The sequence below is a fragment of the Gekko japonicus genome, unplaced genomic scaffold (assembly GCF_001447785.1).
Source record: "Gekko japonicus isolate JY-2015 unplaced genomic scaffold, Gekko_japonicus_V1.1 scaffold1145, whole genome shotgun sequence".
NCBI classification, from domain to species: Eukaryota; Metazoa; Chordata; class Lepidosauria; order Squamata; family Gekkonidae; genus Gekko; species Gekko japonicus.
In genome coordinates, this window is record NW_015165859.1 from 328,664 (window position 1) to 347,557 (window position 18,894).

Consider the following 18,894-nt stretch of genomic DNA (forward strand, 5'->3'; position numbering starts at 1 on the left):
CAGCGCTTACCATCCCGAGACCGATGGCCAAACGGAACGGGTTAATCAGACTTTGGAGCAATACCTACGCTGTTTTACTAATTATCAGCAATCTGATTGGTGTGATTTGTTACCTTTGGCTGAGTATTGTTATAATAACACTTTTCACAATTCGGTTGGAATGTCCCCTTTTAAGGCAAAGCAGCGCTTACCATCCCGAGACCGATGGCCAAACGGAACAGGTTAATCAGACTTTGGAACAATACCTACGCTGTTTTACTAATTATCAGCAATCTGATTGGTGTGATTTGTTACCTTTGGCTGAGTATTGTTATAATAACACTTTTCACAATTCGGTTGGAATGTCCCCTTTTAAGGCAGTGTTTGGATATGATAGCCCCCCTCTCCCTTTTTTGGTAGGGGACTCTCGTATTCAACCTACCGACACGGGTTCCTGGTGTGAATCTTTACGTGAAGCATGGCCTTTGTTATGCCAGACGTTGGACTCTGCGAAAAATAAATACAAAACTCAGGCTGACAAAAGCCGATCCAGGGAATGGGATCTACATCCTGGTGACTATGTCTATGTCTCCACAAAAAACATTAAACTGTTACGTCCCAGTAAAAAGTTGGGTTGGAAATATATTGGGCCTTTCAGAGTCCGCAGAATCTTGAATGATGTTGCTGTTGATGTTGACTTGCCAAAGAACCTTAAGTCATTGCATTCTGTGTTTCACTTCAGTCTCTTAAAAAAGGATACTGGCCAATGTAAATGGCGGGACACACATGTTCAGGCCCCCCCCATCCTCATTGAGGGGCAAGAACATTTTGAAATTTCGGCCATCTTGGATTCCAAGTATAAATGTGGTAAACTTTGGTATCTTGTGGAATGGGTTGATTTCGGACCCCAGCACCGGGGATGGGTGGAAGAAGGGGATATTCGGGCCCCTTATCTTGTTCGTACATTTCACAAGCCGTTCCCGGACAAACCGGGAGGCCTCCCGGGGAACCCGGGAGATCTCCCGCCGGGGCCGGGAGGGGGGGGTAAGTTGTATTTTCAGGTGGGCAGTATGTCAGCGTTGCTGTTCTCAGGCCGCTTCGCGCCTTTTCTAATTTGTAACCTAACGAGGGAAATGAGCTCATTGGTCTAAACCTTGTTTGAAGTTCCTTTAATACACCTTCCCTGGTTATTGTAGTTATTCCTAACAATCTCTGTATGTTCATGATCAACCATGCTTTGGAAATAAATCTTGCTTCTTTTTGAACGTGGATCTATTCTCCTGATTTGGGATCTAACACCTGATAGCAACCCTCTGAGAGTGTCCTTGGAGGAATGAGGAAAACCAACTAAGGACAGCACCCCTCACTCCAAGGCAGTCAATCAGTTAAATCAGAGGTGTCGAACTCATTTGCTACAAGGGCCGGATCTGACATAAGTGTCACTTTGTTGTTCTGGGCCATGCATGCCATAATATGTAACATGAGGTACCAGAGATATGTACTTTATAAAGGTGATTTCAGATGTTGAATGGCAATAGCAGGGGAATAACAATAGCAGGCTTGATTGGATTAGGTGTGATATGCAGATGGGTAGTAGGTGTGGAGATACCAGCTTTGGTAATGAGACAGGAAGCCTAAGTCTCAATTCCTTCCAGGAGGATTCAATCCAGGAGGACGCAAAAAATAAATGGACATACGTCTGACATTAGAAACCAGAACATTCAGTTGCTGCCCTAAGAGTAGCGGTCCTCTTAGAAAGGGATTTCAGAGGGAGATTAGAAAGAGAGCCTGCTGAATTGCAATTGATAATGAAGCTCAAGAAAATGCATCCTCCTGGACTGAATTGAGATCTAGTTTTCCTGTCTCATTACCAATGTGCAGGGCTTTTTTTCTGGGGGAATGCATTGGAATGGAGTTCCGAAAACTCTTCAACAAAATTCTTTTTTTTCAAAAGCCCGGGCGCCTAGCAACCGGAAGTGGCGCTGCAACTTCGGACTGCTCCGGGAACGGCTCCCGTGTAGCAGCTGAATCGCCGGTCTTTTTAGGGAGGTCCGGGACTGCCTGGACCCATTGAGCTTTCCTGTAGGGGAGCTCAAGCAGGGGGGCTTAAACTGGGCACTCCCGTTTGCAGCAGCAGGCGGGTAGACCCCAGATCGCCCCAATGCAAAAGACCTGGTGAGCGCATCTAATGGCAGCCATTAGTGCACAGCCGTGCACACCGGGACGATCAGGAGACCTGATACTCCGTACAACTTGAAAAAGAAAAGGTCTTCGTACTGTGAGTAAAGGTAAAGGTAAAGGTTCCCTTGCTCGAAAGCCAGTCGAATCCGACTCTAGGGTTGCGGTGCTCATCTCCATGTCAAAGCCAAAGAGCCAGCGCTGTCCAAAGACGTTTCCGTGGTCATGTGGCCGGCATGACTAAACACCAAGGTGCACAGAACGCTGTTACCTTCCCACCGAAGTGGTCCCTATTTATCTACTTGCAATTTCTTGCTTTCGAACTGCTAGGTTGGCAGGAGCTGGAACTAGAGACAGGAGCTCACCCTGTCTTGCGGCACCCGGGTCTTGAACTGCTGAACTACTGACCTTCCACAGCCTGCAGTTCAGCGTCTTAACCACTTGAGCCACCGCAGCTCCGCACTGTGAGTAAAGGAGAGCACAATATCTGAAAAGCCATTGTGGGTTGAAAGCGCCTTTAAACTTTAAAACCCTGACTAGAAGAAAAAGAAGAGGTGGATATTCCACCCCTCCTTTCTTTTAGCAGCTTGGGAAAGTGTGGAACAGTGAGACAGAAAATATTTGGCGCTATAAAGAGACTTGGTTGATACTTGACAACAAACTCTTTAATAGAATACATTAAAACATTGACCACAGTTTGGATTATAACAATTATAAATAACTTCAAAAAGTGAACCCTTTTTGTTTTCCTTGGTTGGCATGGACTAGTATATTTGATATAAGAACTCCTACTTCCTTCCTCTTCTCCCTAGTTTGGGTGGGGTTTTTTTGTTTTGTTTTATTTTTTGGTTTTATTTTGGATTTCTTTTCTCAAGAATTTCTATTAGATTGCATTTCTACAATATTTACTGTATTTGGATTTTATTCTCTTTCCTTTTGTAACTTGGATACCTGGGATTTATCCGTTTGAATTACAATTAAGAATTTCTTCTCTGATATTTTGGATTTATAAGTGTTTTTTTCCTTTTCTTGTGGAATACTTGGAGTTATTGCTATCTTGTGAAGATTTTCTATTGGATAACAAAGATGGCTATTCTTCACAAGTGGATTACAAATGGAGACATTTAAGCCCCACTGGAAGAAAGAAGAAAGTGGACAGTACTCTTAGAACATTGTTTCCGAGGGACTTGGTATTGTTTGGTCTATTCAGATAGTAACCACAAAATATAAAGTGTTCCTTTAGTAATGTAAATAACTTCATAAGGTGTTTTTTATTGCATAGTCTGGGAAAGGTTATTGTATTACTGTGACAGGGAGTGTAAACAAAATACGGGCTTTGTTTTTGAAAGGGAGGAGTGAGTGATTCTTTGTTCTTAATAGAAGGTTTAAAATATGGCTAGTGGCATGAGGAAAGGTCCTGGAGGACCACCTCCAGGACAAATGAAATTTGTGGCCACCAATTTAGCTCAAATTTCAATAAAGGACTTACAAAGCCTGATTCAGGAGGTGGTAGCTGCAGCTGTGGATCCTATTCAAGTAAAACTAGATTCACTTGCCCAGCAAGTTACTACGCAAACTAAAGAGATTAAGAAACAGATTGCAGGGAACTTCTGGTGGCAGGAAAACAGAATGGCAGCTTGAGCCTCTCGCTCTGCTCACCCTGATCCGCACCTAGCCCCCCAAATCGATCATACTTGAGTCTTCAACTCCTAATTTATGGGGATAGAAACCGGAGAAATTCAACATCCGTATCAGAAAAAACAAAAGAAACTGCAACTCTTAGATTTGAAGCTACAGACAGAATTGTCTAACAGCCCTCAAGCAACACCGAACGACAAAATGGCGTCGGGCATCAACGCAGCTGCCAAAGATTTGTCATCTATAACAGCCACAGACTTATCAAATGCGCTTATAAACATGGAAAAAACATTATTTGAACACGTCACCGGGATGTTTAAACCTCTTTATGAGAAATTTGTAGTTATGCAAAACAATCTGTCTGACACACGGAACATGGCTGAAGGAGCATTACAGAGAAGTATACACAACCAAAACGAAATCCAACAGATCCAAAGACTGAAGAACTTCTAGCAGAAAAATCTTTACGTCTCGACTTAACAATGTGACAAAACAATCTCAAATTACATGGACTAGGAGAAAAAAAATTTTTAAATGGCAATCTCGCCAACCATATTTCGGCATGGCTATCTCAAAACATTAAAATGGAGGGAGAGTACTCTAAAGCCATCACTAAAGCATTCCGCTTGGGTCCCACGGCTCCCACGGCTCTCCTCTGAAATTCTAATCACCCTCCTGGACGCTAAATATAGGAAAGCTATCTTGGCTGATGCTAGAAAGAAGGGCCATATACTTTACCAAGGAGAAAAAATAGAAATCTTCCCCGACTTGCCACGCGAAGCAATGCTCAAACGTTGAGAACTGAAGCCAATTACAAGTTGCTTAATCGAAGCAGACATCAGGTATTCATGGGTGACCCCGTTAGTACTACAATTATCCTACCGGGGGAAACAGCATAAGTTTTTGACACTCGAGGAGGGCTACAAGGTACTGAGAATGCTGAATTTAGAAATCCCTATGGAGCTCACCAGACGACAAAATAAATGGCGCCACTCCTCTTCTTCATCATCTCCGCCACCAGTTCCATCACCAAGAGGCTTCTCTTCTTCGGAGGGATAAGTAGACACACACAGACAATGTTTTGTTTCTATACCCGTTATTACTGTAAGTAGCTTAAAATGCTGTTATACGTGTACAAGCCTGATACGCCCGACTCATTGATTACACCAAGGCAGTTAAAACAATTCTGATCAGGTTGCATTACCAGTTTGTAATCAACACAATGCCCACTCTGTACACTACAGTTTATTTTAAAATGTTCTTATTGTTCCAGTTTCGTCTAATTTCACTTGTTGCTTACTGTTGATGCACTTTGTATGCTTTATATTCTACTATTGGGGGTGGGGGGGAAGGGGGGGCTTTTTCAGTATTTTAATTTGCGTTGTGCTCGTTAGATAGGATAGACTCGCTCACTCTCTAATCCTGAATACTGGGTGGTGTAGTGATCAAGAGATCAACTCAGCATCCCGTCTATTGCTTTATAGACGGGAGATCTGAGAGTGAAGCTTATGGGAGACAGAGCTGAATAGCGGTAACTCCTATTTATAGTTTAACGTCTCCACATTCAGCATTGTACTTAGATTTTCTTTAACCTGTTAAAACTTACACAAGGATCTTCCTCAATTGCACATTATTTGACTTGCATAGTTACAATTTAGAATAACCTGTTGACTGTATTACTGACAAAAATAAACATATTGTTCTTTTTTATAAAATAAAAAGTAATAATCTACAGCCAGTTTACATGTCCCACTGCTTGATCTATATATATTTATCAGTAACAGCTTGAGTCACAAGTGCTGTATTGTTAACACATACTTTAACAATTTGTCCCACTACAATTTTGGCACGTAGTGACCCACAGTAATACCTTTGAATTAATTATATTATCTCCCAAATTTATCACCTTTTGGCATTTATAAAGTGCTAAGTGCCTTAATCATCTGCTTAATCAATTTATCTACTGCTGATTATATAATTTAAAAAATATATTAACTTCCTAACCTATTTTACTGTTTTTAAATATAAAAGGGAATTAATCAACTATCCTCTTTTACTCACCTAATCAATTTTCTATGTGATTATAACATTTTATTATCTTTAAGGATTGGGTGATTCAACGTAATACCTCAGGAATTCTAATATTGCTGTATGTACTGATTAGACTTTATTGCTTAGGGACACGGCCTAATCTTATTAACTTATTATTTTTTCCATCTAAACTTTCACTGTGCTCAATAGTGTATTAGCAGGCCACAATTTATTGGGACTTTATCCTATTTTAGGTCAATTCTCACTACTTCCACTCATAAGTTCTGCTGTATTGTATTTCTAGCAGCTTTAATAATTAATACTTACCTAATTCAACAAAACCTCCAGATCACCTTAAACCACATTAAGGAACCACTTACGCTTTACAATTAATACCAAGGGGATTGGCTTTGTATATCCTCACTCTTGAGGCCCATTTAACACTAACACTCTCTGATTCTCTTGCAGCATCCCGGTACTATATCCTAACAGCATCTTTATATTTCCTAAAGCTTCATTACAATGCAAGCTAATATACGGGTCATTTCATCAAATGTCCGTGGGTTGAACAACCCCATTAAAAGACACAGAATTTTGAACAATTTGTTAAAACTGAATCCAAGCATAATTATGCTGCAGGAGACTGATCTAAAGAAAGATGAACAATTTGTATTTCAATCAAGAAAATTTCAAACCCAATACATGGCCCCTGGATCATCAAAATCTAGAGGGGTAGCCATCCTTCTTGCCCAAAATTTACGTTTTACATTGAGTGCCCAAAAGAAAGATACACTAGGCAGGTTTTTATTTTTAAAAGGGCAATTGGACAATAGACTGGTAACAATAGCCACTTTATATGCTCCGAACAGTGGACAACTAGACTTCCTTTCAGGTGTATTAAACGAGCTAAAACACTTTGCCGAAGGAGACATCATTCTCGGGGGGGGGGGACTTTAACATGATAACAGATACACACATGGACAAATTGTACCACTCTCAATCCACATTGAAACCCAAAAAACGATATACTAAACTGGACGATCTTTTGAAACAACATGATTTAATTGACATTTGGCGTTTGACGCATATGGGAGAGAAATATTACACATACTTTTCTTCTCATTACAATGTACACACCCGTATAGATCTCATACTCTTAACTCCATCATTAATACATGATGTAGTTTCCACCAATATAGAACCATCACGTTGATCCGACCACGCTTGGTTGGAATGTAATCTGTCCCCATTTGACCAAAGCACTCCACACAAACAGTGGACACTGAACTCCTCTCTGTTGAACAATCAGATCTTCAGAGAGGAAACTGTGAAAGAACTGGACAAATACTTTGAAACTAACACTCAGGACGAAGTCACTAATGGTTTGGGATACCATGAAACCGGTAATGTGGGGGATTACCATTTCAAAGTCCTCTACCAGGGATTGAATGCAGTGTCTTCGACCAATGCTTATCCCATGCCTTTGATCAAAGATCTACTGGCTGAAGTGGCAAAAAGGGAAAATTTTCTTGAAGTTGGATCTCTGCGACGCTTACTTTCAGGTTCGCATCAGGGAGGGGGACGAACACAAGACTGCCTTTAATACGCCCCTGGGTCAGTTTGAGTACCGTGTGATGCCGTTCAGTCTTCAGGGGGCGCTGGGGGTCTTCATGAATCTGATCAATGAGGTGTTGCACAAGCACCTGTTCAAGGGGGCGCTTGTTTACCGAGATGATATTTTGCTGTACTCCCCCAACCTACCTTCCCATGTGAAATTGGTGAGGGAAGTTCTGACCACGTCGCACAAGATCTCTGACAAGGGCTTGGAGATGGACCCGGGGAAAGTACGGGATGTGTTGGGCTGGGGAGTCCTTCGCACCAGGTGCCAGTTACAATCCTTCCTCGGGTTCGCGAACTTTTACAGAAATTTCCTGCCCAACTTTGCCCAGGTCAGTTTGCCACTGACCGACTTGTTGAAAACTAAGGGAAAGGGGCTGGAAGCAACCAAGCCAGGGGCAGCATTGGCTTGGAGTCGGGAGTGCCAGGAGGCTTTTGAATGCCTCATGACTTTGTTCACCTCAGAACCAGTCTTAGCTCACTCGGATGAAATGAAAAAGTTTATTGTTCAAACTGACGAGTTCGATGTGGCCATGGGGGGGGCATTCTCCAAGAAGGGGAGGATGGGTTACTGCACCCCTTGGCATACGTGTCAAGGAAGTTTAATGCCACGGAACGCAATTGGTCAGTTGGGGAGAAGGAGGCAGGGGCCATAGAACTCGCCCTGGCCACCTGGAGACACTGGTTGGAGGGAGCGAGAGTTGCTGTATACCTTAAGAATCCAAAAAGCAAAAAGTTAAAACGGAGGTCGCTGTTATGCAAGGCATGGTGGCCATGCCTTGCTCCGCCTGTTCCTGCAGCTTCAGGGCAGTAATCGCCACACCTCCACATTTGCCATATGCGGGGGGGAGAAACAAGCCCCCTGCAACTCATTCCCCCTCCAGGGGAACAAGCGGAGCCCACCCCAAATTCGAGGGGCTCCAAAAGAGCAGAGGAGAAGAGTGCAGCTCTGGAGCGATCCGAAAAGCTGCACCGCATCACAGCGCCATTACCGCAGCACAGAGATCTCTTGAAAGCTCGCTCACTCACAACTTTAATATCAGTAGCTCACAGAGTAGAATTTTTGCTCACAAGTCTCCACAGCTTAGAGGGAGCATTGATGGCCACCACCCCGCCAGTCCTTATGAGGAAATGGCCTGACCATGACCACTTTGCCCATGGTCCCCCATGGTCCCAGGTAAGTCTTTTAGTATATGTGCTACAGAAGCGAGCGCATCCCAGTTGAATCGAGCGTGGGTCTTCTGGAGCATTTCTTTGCTTAATAAAGGAGATGAAGCTAAGCACAGAAGTGTCTATTTGATGTGCCACACTCACAGTACAATACCTCCCAGACCCCAAAAGGACCAGGGTCCCTTTGCAGCACTAGGGCTTACCTTGGAAGCTAACTTCCGTATTGTCCTGGGTTTAGGGGATTCTGTAGAATGTGTCACACACACTGAGCTCTCCACCTCCTCCACTCTTGCCCTGCAATGAAAGAACGAGAAGGAAGACTAGACACAAAGTCACAAGTTTCTCCTAACCAAACAAACTCGGTCCTGGTTCACAGATGCAGAAGAATGAGGAAGGAATGGACTGCAGCACTTCAGGAGGTTCCATAGAATTGCCAGCTTCTGGGTGGGGCCTGGAGTTCTCCTGGAATTACAACTGATATCCGAAAAACAAAGACTGTTCCCCTAGAGAAAACGGCTGTTTTGGAGGGTAGAATCTATGGCATCAAATCTCTGCTAAGTTCCCTTCCATCTCCAAACTTCTCCCTCCCCAGGTCCCATCCCCAAATCTTCAGGAATTTCCCAATGTGGAGCAGACAAGTCTAAGACCAGGTTTTGCACATTCTGTTGCCTCCCCCGCCCAATGCTTCCTGTGACTAGAAAAGTAGCAGAATGCTCATACCCCCTGCTTGCTGAGCAAGTTTACATGCATTTTTTTAACACACATGACAGCATTCAAAATGTTCTGATCCCCAACTCTTCCATGTGTGAACCAGGCTTTAGTTCAGGGGTCCCCAACATGGTGTCACAGGTGCTATGAAGCCAGCTGACATCATTCCGGATGCCCACCAGGTATTTTTAGAAAGTGGGTGGGGCCAGGTGGAGCATTTGCCTCACAGGACTCCTGATTGGGGGGGGGGGGCAAGTATGTCAAACTCAGAGTTTCGTTTGCCATTATATTCTTTGTTCTCGGGTTCAGGGATGCTTTGTATGACCCGAAGGAGGGGGAGGGGCATGTGTCTGAGTGAATGTGTGGGAATGTGCTTTGCTAGATGCCTGTAACGTTTTTCTAAGGAGCCTCCCAAGAAAGGAAGAGAAATGTGTCCTTGAAGCCTTTACTGCCAGGAGCGCTGTCATAGATAAAGTAGTGTGAATTCACAGGTGGGAGGAGGGATGAACACACAATGGCTTGGAGGGACGAATGACTGGGATGATTGGAAGGGGCACTGGAAATGATCTATGTCACTTCTGGTTTTCAGGGGAAGTCACATCAGCACACTGTCATGATGCTAGCATGGCAGTCCCTGCCCCCAAAATGCTCCCAGGGGTCACCAGCTGGGGCCAGGGAGTCCTACCCCAGGCCTCCTACCTGCCTCCTCATCAGACAGTCCAGAGTGGCAAGCTGCCAGCTAAGCCCATCTCAGCCTTGGCTTTGTTTAGCTCAGTACTGGAAAACAAGCGCCTCCCTACAAAGACAGAGGGCATTTCTCCCCCCTCTAAGCCATGTCCATCTGCATCTGGACTGTAATTCATAGGTGTGGAAGCCAATCGGTCCTTCTCAATACCATAAGACTCCATTGAACAGGACTGTCAATCATTCTTCTTTGCCAGGGAAGACATAAGAAAAAGATAAAAATGACTAAACAGGGAATCTTGGCTAGAGAAATTTGATGGCTGTTAAGAGTTGCCAACTCCAGCTTGGGAAATTCCTGGAGAAATGGGAGTGGTGCCAGGGAAAGATGGAGTCTGGGAAGGGGAGGGAGCTCACAGGAGATGTGGTGTCTCTATAGGACCTCTTTCTACTAGACTATATGGTATACAATAGAGTCTGTCCTCAGAAGCTGTCATTTCCTCCAGGGGAAGTAGGTTTGCCAACCTCCAGGTGGGGCCTGAAGCTCTCTCAGAATTACAGCCTATCTCCAGACTACAGAGGTCAGTTCGCTGGGAGAAAATGGTTGTTTTGGAGGGTGGACTCTGTCAGATTATACCATGTGGAGGCCCCTCCCCTATCCAAACCCTGCTGCCCTCCATAGGCTCCACCCTCCAAATTTCAGGAATTTCTCAGCCCAAAAAGTAGTCAGCCCTCGGGGAAGTGACCTATGTAGCCTGGAGGCAAGCTGTAATTCCAGGAGAACTCTGGGCCCTACCCTGAAGGTCAGTAATCCTAAATGTTACTTCTGATGAAGGGAGCTGTGTAGAGTTGTGAATCTCCAGGTAGTGGCTGGAGATGTCCCAGGATTACAACTAATCTCCAGGCAATGGAGATCAGTTCACCTGGAGAAAATAGCCGCTTTGGAAGGTGGACTCCCCAAACCCCACCCTCCTCAGGCCGCAGCACCAAAATCTCCAGGTATTTTCCCCAACCTGGAGCTGGCAGCCCTAGAACTTTGACTCTCCCAAGTTTATACCTTGGGAATCTTGTTGGTCCTTCAGGTGTGACTGGACTCAAATCGTGCTGTCCTGTGTGTGCTACTGCCTCTTTAAAGCTTCCATTTCCCCTTTTATTCGCATTCAGGCCTAATGAATCCAAGGTGTGTGTTTGTTTAACACATGCCCATTTTTCATTCAACAAGTCCTGCCTTGCAAATGCTGCCCTTTGCAAATGGTGTCTGTTTTCTGTTAGTAAGAGGGAGAAAGCCAGCAGAACAGATTCAAATGTTATGTCTCACACAATGACATTTTGCTGTTGCAGGCAACTACTCTCTTAGTGTGAGGGGGAAGCTATTGCCCTTCAGCCGTTCATCTGGCTCTGAGTAGGGTGTTTGAAGAAGTTCCTATAGTAACTCAGCTGCTGAACAGAAAGCTGAAGCTTCCCCTCTCCCCTCTCTTCAGGTATAAACTTCCTTTGCCCAAAGAAAACCAAACCTTTTTCAGTCTCCCTAAGCTTCTTGGAGGAAAACAGATGTGCACAGCCTGAGGACTTTTGCTGCACTCCACTCACCTGCCGTATTGCTCCATCCCTTAGCTCCCAAAGGGTTACCAGACCTGTGCCTGATAATGCTGGGTGCTTGGGGGGGGGGGCACTGATGCGACAGTGTGATATCACATTGCTCTAGGATTCCGCAAAACTCTATTTTCCAACCAAATCCTAGAGCAGCATGACATCATTTTTTGGTTCGACCCAGAATGATGTTGCGCCATCATGTTGACAGTGATTTTTCCTCCTTATTTCCCCCATACTGGCCTAGCAAGCACCAGTGGGGCTCAAGGGGTTTGCCAACAGGAGGTCTCCCACCATAGCACAAGACCTGGCAATCCTAGCTCCCAGAATCTGACACATAGGTTTTATTGTAAAATAGTCAAAAGTGTTTAATACTATCTTGCTCTATTGGAAAGAAGAGATTTCTTTGCTTTAAAAAACCTTTATTTCTAAGGTACACGGGATTACTACAAATAAACATAACACTAACAGCTACATTTTCTAAGCTGTCTATAGTCAAACACTAGCACAGATAATGGAGAATCTGTCCTTCTTCTCAACCCCTAGAAAGGAAGTCACCTGAAAACAAACAGCCAATCTGTATCACAGTAGAAGCTATTTTTCCCGGGCTAATTCCCCATTGGCTTACTGCCAGGTATCCCTTCCAGGTCAGTCTAAACAATAGCAATACTAGGCAAACAAGTTAACCCTATAATGACTGGATTGTCAGACCTTGTAAACACATACATTTCCAACAGGTTTCAGGGTCTGAGCTTTGAGAAGCATGGAGATTGGAGTTACCAACCTCAAGGTGACCTCCAAACTACAGAGATGGAGGAAATGGCAGCTTTGGAGGGTGGAATCCATGATATAACATACCGTCTAGGAGAAAATGAAGTCCTCAGGTAACATCACATCCCAGCTGAGCTCCCTTCCTTCTAAAATTCTGCCTTCCTCAGATAGCATCCCCAAATCACAAAGTATTTCCCAAATCTGAGTTGGCAGTCCTTGTGGAGATCCCTTCTAGCAGGCCCTTGTTGTACAAATCCTGTAGATATAGCTGGTCTAATACACTCCAACAAGGTTCACTTTCACACATATTGGGAGTGACACAAGAGCCACTTCCACAGGATGCAACTATATACATTCTGTCAAGATGGTAAACAAAGGCCCCGGTCACACGGGGTCGCACGGCCAAAGCGCGGCTTTTCTGAGCCACATCATAATAGACGTGTGGTGGCAGGATCAGACAGATCCCCGAGCTGCTGCGCAGTTGCTCCCTGGCACGATCAGATGCCGGGGGGGGGGGGGAGTCACGGAACGGAGAGCGAGGCAGCCAGCTGCGCATGTGCGCGCGTGCGCAGTTTGGCCAGGAGCCTCAAATGCTGCAGGAGACGGGCGTGCCGGTGATGGGCTTTGTGAAGGTGTATTCCTGTTCTGTTTGCATTTAAAACAAGCTGTTTCAGGAAGGAGACGGGCTGCCTGTTATGTACGTGGACCGCCTCCAGGGATCCGCGGACAGGCCAGAGCTTGGATCCGAAAACAAAGGAAACTTCGGATCCTGGATTCCCCAGCCCCAACCAATAGCCACCTTGGCTGGACATTTAAACCCTCCAATGGGAGTGGGGGGGTTGCTGGTGGATATGTATATAGTTGGCCCTGTTGGCCGTTAGAGTTAGTCTTTGTCTGTGTTAAGTACAATAAACGTATGCTACAGTATGTCGTCGTCCGAGTCCTCCATGCGGCGAACCCAGTACTTTTCAGTGGCGACGAAGGTGGGATCCCGCTGAGCCAGGCCTGGCTCGCATCCCAGTCCAGCACCGAGCAACGTTCCAGCCAATGCGCCCGCCCCGCGAGTGCACGGCCTCAAGGAACCCCGCTCCTCGCTAATGCTGCGCTATGGCCTCTGCTCGGGGAAACTTGGAGACCTATGATCCAGCCCATCCTGAGCTCTGGGACTCGTGGACCGACCAATTGACGTGCCATTTAGCCTACAATGATGTATCCGATCTGGGTAAGAGACGGAACCTCCTCCTAAGCACATGTGGGGTGAATACCATCCGCCTCGCAAAGAGCCTCCTCGCACCTCGGTCAATCCTCGAGTGCTCGTACGAGGAGATCATCGACACGCTAACCAGCTACCTCACACCCAGGCCAACCACCCTCGCCAAGCGCATCGAGTTCCAGACCCGGATCCAGAATACGGGAGAGACGGCAGCGGCTTTTCTGGCAGCCCTGCGGCAACTGGCCATGGGTTGCTCCTTCACGAAGGTAGAAGAGAATCTTCTGACGCAATTAGCGTGGGGCATCAGCGACCAGAAGCTGCGAAGAAGGTTGATCGGGACGGCCGACATCACGCTCGATGTTGCCCTCCAACTCTCATAAGAACATAAGAACATAAGAGATGCCAATGTTGGATCAGGCCAAAGGCCCATCCAGCCCAACACTCTGTATCCCACAGTGGCCAGAAATACCAGTGCCATCAGGAGGTCCACCAGTGGGGCCAGGACATTAGAAGCCCTCCCACTGTTGACCCCCCCCCCAAGCACCAAGATGACAGAGCATCACTTGCCCCAGAGTCCCTATCTATACCTTGTGGCTAATAGCCACTGATGGACCTCTGCTCCATATGCTTATCTAATTCCCTTTTGAAGCCGTCCATGCTTGTAGCCGCCACCACTTCCTGTGGCAGTGAATTCCATGTGTTAATCACTCTTTGGGTGAAGAAGTACTTCCTTTTATCCGTTCTAACCCGACCGCTCAGCAATTTTATGGAGTGCCCACGGGTTCTTGTATTGTGATCGCCCATCGCCCACGAGGCCTCGCACCGAGAGCGTCAGCCAGCGACAGCTCGCCTCGTACTCCCCGACTCAGGCCCTGAGAACTCGGAAGAGGAGGACATCCAGCTTGTCCGTCAGCCATCGCGTCGGAGGCCACTGGGTTCCGAGGCATCAGGATCAACCGGAAAATACACTGGGCAGCCCTTGTGCGCCAGCTGCGGCGAGGCAAACGAGCGCAAGTCTTGCCGGTTCTGCGATGCAACGTGCCACACCTGTGGGAAACAAGGCCATCTCGCTCGTGTCTGCTGGTCAAAGAGAAGCAGGTACCAGCAGCCTTCCACGCAGCCACACCGCCTGGCCACCAAATCCCATGAGATGGATGCAGAGACGTCCGACCTCTGCCTCCTCACGGACCGGCCATCACTGTAGGTACTCCGCCTCCCGAAAGTAGAGCCTACCCCGAAGATCCAACTAACCGTACGGATCGAAGGGTCCCCCTGCACAATGGAAGTGGACTCGGGGTCTGCAGTGTCCATTATTTCCGTGGACATGCTACGCAGACTTTGCCCAAATGGGGGACCCTGCTTGCGCCCGCCCCACTTGAACTTGGTAGACTTCCAAAGGAACCTGGTTCCTATACGGGGAGTTGGGTCGTTCCGGGTACAGTTCCAGGGGTTCGAGGGACTGTTGGACTTGATTGTAGTCGAGGGAAATCTGGTCAGTCTGCTGGGAAGGGCCTGGTTCGCACCGCTGGGCATCACAGTCGGGGTCGGGGGAGTGCTTAAATGCGGGGTGAGAGACTTTGCAGAGATTTGCGGAGAGTTCCCGGCCGTTTTCGATGGGGCTTTGGGTTGCTACAAGGGCCCCCCAGTTTCCTTACAGTTAGACCCCAAGGTGGCCCCAATCCGAGTTTCAGGTAGGTAGTACTCTTTTCTAGGTTTTTTTTAATGCGCTGTTTCACCCGGAAAAGACGGATTGGGGATGGGTGCGCTCCGCTTCCCAGATGTTGCGGTGTGCTTGCGCCCATTTGATGCGCCCCCGATCCGTCCCTCTTGCGGGGCAAAACCTCCCGTGTGACCGGGGCCCCAGTAACCACAGAGTGGGCCAATCACATGGCACTCTCTGGGAGGGAAGGAAGTGATCAAGTCTGCAAGAGTCATGTGGATAGAGACATCTGGGTGGATAGATACATCAGTCACATGTGCTCTGCTGTGATGTAGGAGCAAGGTTCCCCCCCCCCCCATTGTCGAAGGTGCATGTGAAGTGATTCTGATCAGAAAATCGGGAGATCGAATATGTAGGTCCCCCATTCACATGGCCACCACAGCAAGGGAGCAAGATGGATTTCTGTGGGGTCATCCATCTAAGAAGGGAGGGAGGTCTCAGGTAAAGCCAGCTCTGAGTTGAGAGGCAGCAAAGCAGAAACATTGGAGGTGGAGATGAAAACAGAACCCGACACTAATTGTTCACTGAAAGATGATTCCTCTTGAACTCCCTGAGGCTAACTCAGCTGAGGCCTGCGTCCTGAAACAGCTTGTTTTAAATGCAAACAGAACAGGAATACACCTTCACAAAGCCCATCGGCATGTTACAGAAGAGAAGGGGGAAATGCTCACAAACAGGCAATGTCTGATTTAGAGATTCTGACTCACTCATACACTTGTCAAAATGCATGAATTTGGATAGAGCTATCAAAGTTGTGTGTGTGTGTGTGAATCCCAGGCCTAAGAAATCAGCACTGGATGCGACAAAGGAGGGACAGGTCTTAACTACGTTTGTTCAGCAGTGTGCTTTACAGCAGCATCACAGCAATTTTATAACACTGGGATTCAGCAAGACATGGGGGTTTTCCCACACCTAGATGATCTCATGTGGTTTCCCCTGTTGCTGCTGTGGCTGCTGATTCAGTGAAGCAGCAATGAGGCTTCTACATGGTGGCTTTCACCATGTTTTCCCTGCCTTAGTTCCCCACAACCACAATTTTCTACCACGTTATAACATAATGCTATAGCAATTTATTGCCAGTCTTCCGTCCCCAGTTTTCATTTTTTGCAAGTTAGTCTCTAGACATTATGTAGTTATAAAAGGAAAGGTGCGAACTACTTTTACCTTCACAATAAAAAAAGTGATACAGACTTGCTTTAAAAACAAAAACAAAATGTTGGGAATTAGTATATTGTTGCAGAAGATATTTATAATGCTATAGCAATTTAGCAATCCCATTTACAAGGAAAGCCCTTCTGTGGGGTGGAATGGTTTTGATGTGAGTGGGACCACAAAAACTCTGTAGTTTCTCATCTGTTTCAATCCTTTTGGGGGGGGAACCAGAATAAAGCAAATTTTGAAAAGAACGCAGAAAAACTTGGGAAAGTGCAGGAAGTATACAAAAGCACCATGATACTACAGGGAAGCAAGAGGAAAGAACATGTTTCTCAATAGCATCCATGCTGGGGCAAAGAACCGGTGTGTAAGACCCCATGTGCTGCTTTCAGGGAGGAGCCAGTTGCAGTGCTCCATCTGCTAAGACACAGTAGGAGTTTACAAGTTGGAATAAAGTAAGGCTGCCTTCACATCCAACAGTTGCACATCATTTCTCTAGCACAGTGTCCAAGATGGATGCAACCCAAGCGTTTTTGTTGTTTGATTAAGCCAGTATAAATTTTGTCCTGGATCTTCAAGGTCGCTTTTTGTACATAAATTGTTCCATATGCATCTCTAAAATTCTGTCCACTTTTGCCACAACACAGTAGGATATACAAAAGGTATACCTTCATTTAAGGTATACCCTAAATAAGGGTACACAAAGTTCAGGGCAAGAGGTGGATTTTAACACTTTCTCAAGTATATTTTCCAAAGAGGATGGTGCCCATCTGTGCCCCACCAGGCACACATTCTAGGCATACAGCATGTATACAGCCCTCATACATGACAAAATATGCCCAACATAACTCTTTCACACAAACATGTTTGAATGCAGGAAATAACCTCTAATGTCAAACTCCCACATATCTAGCCTCATACACTCAGTCCTGCTCCATAATAACACTTAGCATTTCTGTAGTGTTTTAGAAGATCTAGAGTACTTTATATGCATTATCTTGCAATCCTTACAACAGTCTTGCAAGGTAGGACGAGATTCAGTGTGGTGTAGTAGTTAGAACATGAGGACTCAACTATGTGAAACACAAGAGCTCCCATGCACAGAGCTTCCTATGGCTTTTTCCTGTAAAATTCAGGTGCACAGGGGCCTAGTTCCAATCAGGAAAACTGTTTGGTTATGGGGGTTAAGCCTCGCCCTCTTGCTGCTTTCCCATCTGGAAATGGCCCCAAGGAACCAGCAGGGCAAAGCAGTGGCTTTTCAAGGCTGTTTAAGGTCACAAAAAATTCTGCAAGTGGAAGGCTTAACTCCTCCTCCCTACGCCACAGTTTCACTCTGAATTAGGCCTCTTGTGTACCTGATTTTTAGAGAAAAAACACAGAGAGCTCCTTTCACAGAACTTCTGCCAGCCCTTGGAGTTCAACCTTTAAGAATAGGAGGGGGAGAGACCCAGGTTTAAATCCCGTGCTGCCGTGAAGCTTACAAGGTGACCTGTCATGCTCTCTCTATGTAACATCCCTCACAAGGCTGTTGTGAAGACAAAAGGGAGAACCCATTTGCTGCCTGAATTTGATGGAAGGAACAGTGGGATAGAAACCTGACAAGTGATACTTGGGTTTACACCAATTCAGACCATACTACATTCACGTACTGACCTTTGAGAGCATCCCTTATTGGAACAGCCAAGCACCTAAAGACAAATCATTTTCAGTTCTGTACTTGAAGGTCTAGTCCCTGCCCCTAGAGATGATGACATCGCATGCTACAGCCTGCTGGGCGGGGGTGGGTGGGAAGACTTCCATTCCAGGGTCTGGCCCTGATGGTGCACTACCTAAATCTATATATCTAATTCCCAACATGCCCCCTCTGTGCGGATATCTAAATCCACACATCGGGGGCACTTGGGGGGGCAGGGAGATTTCCCTGCACATTTGGGGCAATACCAAGATGTGCAGAAAAATCTGAAAACTTGGGAAAAAATATACGGGGGATATTTAAATATTAAAATCCCCCCCAAAAGTACAGCTGCCACCGCCATGGAGGGATAGGGGGTGGGAGAAGGCTTGGGCGACCGGCTGGCGGCTGTAAGCTGCTCAGCCCTCACCACCGCTGGGGGGGGGGAAAGTTTAGCGGGCTGAGCTCAGGCCTCACTGCCGCCGCCGCCGCCACTGGGGGGAAGGGGGAGCGGGAGAAAGCTTGGCGGGCCGGCCAGTCCTCGCCACTGCCACCGTGGGGGGGGGAGGGAGAAAGTTCGGCGGGCCAAGTTCAGGCCTCACCACCAGTGCTGGGGGGGGAGGGAGAAGGCTTGGAGGGGCGCGGGCCTCACTGTGGGTGCCGGGGTCGGGGGGAGGGGAGAAGGCTCACCTGCGGCTGCTTCCTTCTCCCCCCCCCGCGTGTATCGCAGGTCCCCTTTCTTGTTAATCCTAATTACTACTGTCATAGTCT